This window comes from Manduca sexta, chromosome 9 (assembly GCF_014839805.1).
Source record: "Manduca sexta isolate Smith_Timp_Sample1 chromosome 9, JHU_Msex_v1.0, whole genome shotgun sequence".
Lineage (NCBI taxonomy): Eukaryota > Metazoa > Arthropoda > Insecta > Lepidoptera > Sphingidae > Manduca > Manduca sexta.
In genome coordinates, this window is record NC_051123.1 from 10602681 (window position 1) to 10612956 (window position 10276).

Genomic DNA, 10276 nt, shown 5'->3' on the forward strand with positions numbered 1-10276 from the left:
TTGCGCCTCTTCATACCCCTTCCGAGATAATATTCGTAATACTGTGTGTGTGTGTAATAGTAGGTTAATAAAATCAAAATCTAAACTAAAACAATATTCTTCTACAATAAATTATAAATATAGTCTAAACAAACAAACAAAAAATTATAGACTCTCAAAGAAAAATACCTCTCTTTCTTAAAACATACCAATTAATTAACTATTTTTACCATGTTTTTAAGTTAGTAATCAAAATTTGAGTAGAGGAATATTAAACTTTAAAAATAAACAAAATTATTTCGTTTACTTTAACAAAGCTTAAAAATGTAATTCTCATTAGAACTTGTAACACAATAGCAACTAAGAAATTAAAAGCAATAGAAAGAAACTAAAACAAATTCTTCTATAATTTTTTTATCAGTCTTTACATAACTTTTTAATGTTTAAATAATTATCATCTTAGATAATAATAAAATTTAAATAATCATCATAGAAAATTGGCGCCAAATTTGAACAAAAACTAAACATTCGCATTCGCATTCGCATTCGCGAATGTCGGTAGCAGATATTCGCATTCGCATTCGCATTCGCGAATGTTCAAAAAATGACATTCGTTACATCACTAGTGTGTATATGTGTGTGTGCGTGTGTTTATCAACAACAGAACAATTTTCTTATATGTAGGGTTATATATTTGTAAATATATTTCCTAGATGTAGAATTCCCCAGCGGGAGTGTTTTAAATTCTCTGCAATAAGCTGTCTTTCTAAAAGACCTACTTTATATTTTTTTTTTGAAGCAGCCTAGACTCATTTTTTCCCTCAAGGGAGGAGGCAGGTCATTCCAAATGCTTGCTGCAGAAAACCTAAAGCCACCCCTGTATCGTACAGATCTATGAGGAGTCACAAGCAGATTTTGTGATGCTGAACGAAGTCGATTAGTTTTGTCCTTCACCCAAACTAGTTTTTCATATAAGTATTCTGGTTTCTTGTTCCAAATGATCCTGTGAAGTGTACATGCGTATAACAACTGTCTTCTTGAGGTCATATTTAGGATACCTTTTCTATTTAGAAATGGCGTAACATATTCCTGACGTGGAATATTAAAACAAAATCGCGCACATGCATTTTGAACTCTTTGAATTGCCCTTTCTGTCTCGGAATTTAGTCTGGGTCCATATATAGAACTGCAGTAGTTAAACTGGGATAAAACAAGTAAATCTGTTAAAAGAATACGGACTTTTTCAGTAATATATGGTCTAATTTTATACAGTATTTTTAACCTAAAAAAAGCATTTTTAACTTTGGCATTCACATGTTCTACGTATTTCTGTTCCCAATCTAAAATGAGGCCAAGATTTCTTGCAGAAGTAACACATTCAAGTACATTATTATTTAAAGTTATTCGCTCTTTACAACTAAGGACTTTATCAATTTGCAGTTTTGTGCCCATTACCATCATTTGCGATTTGGTTGGATTTAAGACTAAGGAGTTATTTTTAGACCAATTGTATATATTACGAAGATCACTATTAATCTTATGAATAGCTTCCGTGGTATTATTGTTATCGAAAGAATAGTACAATTGTGTGTCATCAGTATATAAATGGTATTTGCAATATTCAATGCAATTAGGTAAATCAGCTGTAAAAAGAGTAAAAAGGACAGGACTTAAAAGTGAACCCTGCGGCACCCCTTTCTGTATCGACTTAAGGCGATACCTCAAGGTCCATTTTCATACATTTTGTTTCACCTTTAATCTGGGTAACTAAACAAGTATTGGCAAGTAAAGAATTTAAATTCACGTCTAGTTAGTGATTAGTTCTCGCAGTTGAAAGAAAAACGTAAAAATAATTAATAATCATGGATATTTCGGCCTTTAAAATTTAATATGACGAAATTTTAAAGGCAGAAATATCCATGATGGTGAAACAAAATGTATGAAAATGGACCTTGAGGTATCGTCTTAAGAGCTGAGAACTTCTTTTCCCCGTTTAGACCTTCGGTAACTACCCTTTGTTCTCTACCTACTAGAAATGATTTGAACCATTGGCAAGTGTTTAAAGAGAACCCATAGTTTTTATAAACCCATAGTTTTTATGAACCCATAATTTTTTAGATTAGCGTCATTAAGGCGATACCTCAAGGTCCATTTTCATACATTTTGTTTCGTAAGTAGAAGCTTTAATTCACGTCTAGTTAGTGATTAGTTCTCGCAGTTGAAAAATGTAAAAATAATTAATAATCATGGATATTTCGGCCTTTAAAATTTAATATGACGAAATTTTAAAGGCAGAAATATCCATGATTATTAATTATTTTTACATTTTTCTTCAACTGCGAGAACTAATCACTAACTAGACGTGAATTTAAATTCTTTACTTGCCAATACTTGTTTAGTTACCCAGATTAAAGGCGAAACAAAATGTATGAAAATGGACCTTGAGGTATCGCCTTAAGTAAAAAACGCGTTAAAAAATTGAATATTTATATGTGTATCACTAAAATAAATCATTTCCTCACACTATTACTGGCAGTTAAATTATGAACGCATTAGGGTATTTGACATAGTAAAGAAATAAATATATTTGGTATTGAAGACTATATAATTTAAGGTGTTAATTAAGAATATTTGACTTAAATTACAAATAAAAATTATTAAATATTTTATTTTCCTAAATAAAAATAAGAGTTTTTGAATCTGTGCATCATTTACAAGAAACGTCTCAAGCGACCAAAACTAGAGAACGTGACGTCACGATGTATTATATGTAATGTCTTGTCTTTTGGTCTTGTCATTCCGAAAAAGATTTTGGCGCGTTTCATTCGCAGGTTTCATTAATATTTTTATGATTAATTCGTGTCCAAGGTGCACTTTACCGAAAAAAAACATGGAAATTGGTTTTATTAAAGCTGACAGTGCAAATTTGCCAAAAATTGAGTCTTTTATGATCGCAAATTTCTTTGCCTCAAACCCGGACTTTTGTTCTGCAGAATTTAGGAACGTGGAAACTTCATTGTAAGTACAAAACTATCGTTTTCTGATATTTTGTTCAATTCACAATAGATTACAGTTTGATTTATGTTCTTAGCCTTATTTTGTTTTGCTATAAAATAACCTTTGTGGTATGCATGTGATAGGTACATGATTACATTGTAGACTATAAATACAAATAATACATTATTACGTTTCCAATAAAATCATAACCTATGTAGAATCTTACTCTGGTTAGGTACCTGTTATTTGTGTAAAATCTTTTCAACGAAAAGTTTCTCGTATTGTGGCTATCTGTGATGCTTTATTTCTATTTTTACAGATTATCAAGACAGTTGTATGGTGATGATGCTAATTCATATGCTAACTCAAATCCTAAAACATCAAGCTGTTTACAAAGTGCCCGACATTCTTCAGTTCTCGATGCAATATTAGAGCATCAAGCATAAGAAAGGAAGTGACTGTGAAACGTTTTTAGCCAAAATTAATGGTGTTTTTACACAAGAAAATATAAATTTTGTGGAAAGTCTGACTCAAGCACAACACAAAATTCAAGCATGGCATGAGTTAAGGTATTATTTATTTATAGGTATTTGATTGCATTTTAAATGTGATGTTGCCTTTTTAAATGTGATTTGATACTGTAAGGATTGAACTAATAAGATATTTAAAATCAATGTTCTAGAGCAAAATTCCCAACTTGGGGTCTGTGGACATATCTAGAGTCGGCTGATTTCAATGTTAAAGCTATATGAAGTTTCAGGTTGTGCTTAAGAGAAGCATTTTATTGTGATTTAAGGAGGTCTGTGGTGATCATCTTTGCTCATTTAGTGGTCCACAGTAAAGAAAGGTTGGAAAATGCTGTCTTAGATTAATATATATTGGAATTATATGTTTCCATGTGAGATGCAATCTCAAAATGTAAATTAGTCTTGTAGCTTTACTAGTCTTTGATGTTTGTGTTCACATTCATATATGTTGGGTACCCATTCTACAGGGCATCCTAGTGGGGATATAAATGTATATGTGACCACCAAGCAGTCACTAGTTTAACATTAAAAAAAAATGAATTTTCTTTTCAGGAATAAAAGCATCAAAAGCATTTGATGTTTCATGATGCAAAACAACTGTTGGATCCTTGGTTGCCTTAATAATGGAAGCTAAAGTACCAGATACTCCAACCATGAAAAGAGGAAAATCATTGGAAGAAGTAGTATAAGAAAGGAGTTGGAAAAAAAATATGACAAGATTGCAGAATGTTGTTTTATTATTAGCCAAAATTTCCCAATGGTAGCTGCATCGCCAGATGGTATTTTAAAGGGTGACACAGTTATTGAAATTAAATGTCCAACAAGCCAAAAAAGTTTTATATATTATATATGTAAAAACACAAATCACAGAAAAGTTTGCAGTCTAAGTTCTTTTGCAAATGTATGTGAGTAATTTAACAAAAGGTTTATTGTGTGTGGCAGATTGGGAATTTGAAAAAAATAATAAAGTGCATGTAATACCAATAGAGTATGATGAGATCAAAGTAAATGATATTTTATCTAAAGTTGTAAAGTTTTGGAAGAATAATGTTTACAATCTATTGTAAAAACTTATTTTTATAACTTAATATAGGAAAATAAAACATTTTATTCTAAATTTTGTTTTTATTCGTCAAATGTTTTTAATTAAGGAGCCTTGTAAATTAATTAAGGCACATGCAATAACAATGCAATCGTCCAAAAACGTAATTAAATTTGTATTGACAACCGAATGCAGTTTTAACATTGAGAACTCCCTTAGACGTCGGATGACTCTTTCAATGTGTATCAGTAAACTTGCTATCTCCTTAGTTTTTCGAGCTTCAACTTTGATTTAATTAGACTTAACTGATACACTTGGCGGTCTCACTAAACTACATCCCTTTTGTAATAACAGTTACTCAATAAGCTTGAATCCTCTATCAGCTAGTATAATCGCACCAGGTTCCCAATGATCTAAAAAGTTGCAATTTTCAACCAAACATACATCGCTAATCCTGCCACCATAACCAGGAGAAATGTAGTTAATAATACCATCAGGTGTGCTACTTATAAGGTATTTTATTGTATTGGCCTTTTTATAATCTTGAATAATAAAGGAATCTCACATATTGTTTACATTAAGACTATTACATCATGACGTCACGCCACTTATTTGTCACGTGACTTAGCGTTTCAACGGGAAACACAAAATGTACTTATTTATTAAAACTGTCTTTTTGCTATTAAAATGGCTCTAAATATAAAAAAAAAACAATTGTTAAGCGTATCTTTAGAGACTCTAGAACATTTTAAAGTACTTTACGAAAATTTGTCAAATACCCATTTTAAATAAAATACGAACGCTACCGTTACATTTTGAAAGTTGACAGACAAAATAAAGGCGGGAAACTGTGAATAAGCAAAGGCGCCCTTTTTGAATTATTTATTTTAAAAAAAGCTTTTCTGGTATATTTTGTACATTATCCTTCACATATTCTTAAATAAGTGTCTACATAATTAGTTAGCCCATCAAAATGGGCAGGAAGAGACGGAGAAAAGATGAACTTGAACCTCCGGATCCAGACCTATCGAGCTTCGGATCTTCAGACACGGATTCGTCGGAGTCTCCTGGAGCTGCAGGATCAAAACATAAAGACCCCAAAGACAAATATAAAATATACAAGGTAAAAGGGTACACACGTAAGTATCCCGAGGATACAAATCAAACTGAACTAATAGTCTTCCTTAACCACCTGGACGAGAACAAAGTATTCAGTGATAGGGATCGCATGGCCCTTTCAAAAGGTATACGGGAGCATGGAGTATTAGATGTTATGCATTTGCGCTCCATCAATAAGTACAAGGTTGGAATAACATTTGATTTGCCTAACAATGCTAACATGTTCATTCAAAATAAAAAATTGCTCGACCAACTGTCTCTGAACGCAACTATACCCGCTAGAAATACAGATGTCACTGGAGTTCTCACTTCGGTTCCTATTGATATGTCCAATAAACAGGTCTTTTCGTTGATTGGTAGTTCCAAAAACGTAGTGCAGGTCAGGCGCTTTATGCGCAGGGTGAAAGAGAACGACGGTGTGGTAAACTTTATTCCGACCCAGGCAGTGGCTGTAACCTTCGCCTCCATCATCCTCCCTAACTACATATATCTTGACTCGTGGCGACACGAGGTAAGTAAATGTATTCCTCCCGTTAAGAATGGAAGTGGGACCAGTGCCCTTGAGCGTTGACCTTGGGCGCTACACCAAAGCTAACTAGATGGCGGTACGTGTAGCTACACGGTATTGTACAATTACATCCTTGATTGTCAAAATATTAGGTATTTCAAAGTTACGTTTGAAAATATTATGTACTAGCTTTTGCCCGCGGCTCCGCCCGCTTTATAAAGATTTTTGGGCTTAGTTTTTCCGTTATAAAAGTCACGCTGTATATTTTCCCTGGAATCTATATTCTTCCCAGTGTCTCAAACTGTCTCCATACAAAATTAAAAATCCCATTTGTATAAACTTATAAAAATATTTCCGCTAAGATAAACATGTCTAAAAGTTCTTGTGCAATATAGTAAGTACTGCGAGAACTTGCTAGTCTAAAATCTGCTCTAGTGTGCACTAGACTCTCGTTTTGTGGTCAAAACATGTCCAGGTATCGACGTTAAAACGGAGCCCAAAATAATAATATTCTAAATGGTGGCCAGCAATACCAAATCTAACATATTTTTCTGTCTAGTGACCATTGATCCATAATATCAATATTTGTCATAAAATAATACAAACATGTAAAACGCTCTTTTTACAGTAAACATTATATTAGCAAAATAATTACAGAATACAATTTTAGACATTCTTTTGACAACGTCCAGCCAGAGAGAATAATAATCGAATAGTCGCCGCGTGACATATCTTCTCTTCTGCCAGCCTGCCCGCGCAGCCGAATACTTCCGGAAACGCCCGATGTCATCGGCTAGGATAGCGGCGCGTAACAAACACCCACCCACACCCAAATTCCAATTACTTATTCTAATATATCGCAATACCGAAAATTACTCTTAGTAACCGAGTGACAAAATATACATAGTTACCTAAAAATATGGTAGTTTGTCAAAAACCTTTAGTATGGAAGGGTAAGGCATTTAATATAAATTAGACTAAGTTCAAATCACATGTTAATATTTTTTAATTCTTATCTGTTTTTTAATTTTACATAAAGTGTATACAGTATTTTAGAATATTTTATGTTACTTAGTACATAATATACACATCCTAGATGAAAATATGATGTCGACATCAGTTTGTGAGAGCGCCTGACTGCGTGTAACTGCAAATATTCCTGTAACTATAAGCTGTTGTTTGAGTAGGCGTTTTTAAAAATAATTAAATATTTTGTTATATATAACGGTATTAAAAAAAAATAAGATGAGTGTATTTAAAAATAGAGTATAATATTATTTCAGAATATAGTTAACTCAAGTAAATAAGAGAGATATCGAAATGTTAACGATGTAAAATTCTTACCATTGAGCGATGTTTGGCAGATATTAATTATGATTTTATTCACGGTATCGTGTTTAATAAAAAAAATACGCCGCTGTGCAAAAGACCATAAGCCAAACTACTTATTTCTTGAAAAATATTTCCAAAGAATGCTTACATTATTTTTTGCAGGACGCCCAAAGTGGACATAAAATTGAGTTTTACATATCTTAAGCAATGCGTTAAATGTTTGAAATATGGGCATATTGCTAAATTCTGCCGTAATGCAGAAGTATGTTCGATTTGTACATTAAATCACAACTTTAAAAATTACCAAATTGACTCTCAAGATGCCACATGTGTCAACTGTAAAGGCAATCACGTTGCTATTTCGTCGACATGTCCAATAAAAAAACAAAAGGTCGAAGAAAATAAAATAAAATCTAGAAATGCCACATATTCAAAACTTTTTGACTCCAATGCATTTCCAGCTCTTTCTGCTCGTACTTTAGACACGCAAATTAATAATTTAATGAAATCGGATACATTTATAAGTACATTAGTTGAAACAATTATTAAAATATTAAGTAATAAAGATGCCCCTATTAATTCTACTTCCATTAAAGAAGTTTTAAAAGCAACGCTAAGTAATAAATTCCCTTCATCTTCATAATGGATTTATCAACTTTAAATATTATACAATGAGTACCCAGTCTGAATAGTCACAAACATATTGTTAAACGCTCTTTTTACAGTAAACATTATATTAGCAAAATAATTACAGAATATAATTTTAGACATTTTTTGACAACGTCCAACCAGAGAGAATAATAATAGAATAGTCGTCGCGTGACATATCTTCTCTTCTGCCAGCCTGCCCGCGCAGCCGAATACTTCCGGAAACACCCGATGTCATCGGCTAGGATAGCGACGCGTAACATCGGCCATCCTGCAAAGTGAATACCAAAGGTATTCACAAAAATAATTTTGAGAAAGCAGAACTGAATCGAGTACTTATATTTTAACATATTTACCAGTAACTCACTAACTATTTCTGATCGATTAACCCTTTAATAAACCAATAAAGTCTTGCGTATCCACAATATCCAACAAATTATGCATTTTGCAATTAACTTTCACGCTATATGTGTATATAATTTATTTTTCGATAGTACCTAAACCCCGTTTCCTTACTTCATTCCCAGCTACCAAAGACTTTCATTTTATTTATCCAAGGTTTACATACAGTTAATACTGAATACTAATAGCAATCATAGAATGCTGAGAGCCAAACTTAAGTTTTTAAAAAAAAACACCCAGAACAATTAGACCTTTCAAAGCAAAACCTCAAATTAGTAAGACAGCAGCAAATAAAAAGGAATGAGAAGCACAACTAAAGAACTTCATAGAAGTCGCAAAGGAAGTTAACACACAAGATGATATAACACACAATAAGGACTTATAAGCAGAAGATTCATACATATAAATAAGCATACGCAACATAAACCAACTCAATCAAATCAATTAATCAAATAGTTTACGAGCAACACAGCATAAAGGCAAGAAGCGTTAGAAAAGTCATAACTGAAATTAATAAAATATTTAAAACTAACATGCGGAAGATTGCCATGCTTCCAGATTATAAACACAGAAAAAATGCATTCAAACGACCAGAGGCATTAAGAAAAAGATGGGAAAATACAGATAGCGAAAAGAGATTAGATCCCCAGCATGAAGGATAAAAACAGCATAATAGAAACCACGATACGAGAGTCTTTATCAAAGCTACTAAATGCATCCAAGAATTATACACATGCAGAAATACTACAGAAACAACAGATCCGACCACTAAGAACCGGTACCGGAGACAAACTCTGAAAAATAAAAATAATCAAATAAAACTCCAGGTGCAGAGAACATCAGCAATGAACTTTTCATCGAGAACAGGGACATTATTAATACCTACACTCACATATTTATTGACTGAGGTCTTAGAGAATGAATTAATTTCAAGTCCGTGGACAACAATTACTATTATACGACTACACAAGAAAATTGAAAAGAACAACATATTTTTTTTATTATTAGCTCTTCTAACCTAATCGATAACATAAGATGTACAGACTCCAAATTAAGAACGGATACATTAGCAACAGAACTGGGTGCACGACTTTCGAGAAGTGAACTCTACATGCAATAAAAGTAAATTAGGAAGCAAGTTCCATTGTGTTTGAATTAGTAATAACGAATTAGTTGAAGTCACAAATTAGAGACAGAATTTATTATTCCAAGTTTCTTAATCTGAGGTACTTTACCGCTAAAATAGAAATTTCTTGAAGCATATTATTGTGGACTGATACATTCGCCACAAAGGCAAGTGATGACCATAATTGATTCGCCGTGTTGGCAAGTTGTAAGTCACTCTGTTATGGAGACGGTTGCCAAAACAAGAATCAGCAAAATTAAGTTTCATTAGCAAAACAGAGTTATCAATGTCACCGTTAACCCATTTTTGTAAAATAAAAAAATGATATCTGCCATCTTGCGTCTTTATTCAAGAAAACTGATATTAGATTGAGCAAGTCTAGATTTCATAGCTTTATAAGCTGTGGCAGTGGTTATTCACGTGTGAAAAAGGATACAGAAACTGCTTCCGGGCTCTCTCACCAATCTTTGAATATGTTCGATGAATGACGGACTCCAGAGAGCATAGCAATATTCAAGATCAGATCGGACGAAACAACTAAAAAGACGACAGAGATGTCGGGATCTTCAAAACTTTCGTTTGTTGTAACAGAAAAC

At 32.8% G+C, this 10276-nt stretch overlaps 1 long non-coding RNA gene across 1 annotated transcript; it reads left to right on the forward strand.

The window, feature by feature from the left end:
- Positions 1-2592: 2592 nt before the first annotated feature.
- Positions 2593-4182, forward strand: LOC119188826. The gene is made up of 3 exons (XR_005112125.1): positions 2593-2997; positions 3296-3545; positions 4056-4182. It is a non-coding gene; the product is annotated as an uncharacterized LOC119188826 (long non-coding RNA).
- Positions 4183-10276: the final 6094 nt, after the last annotated feature.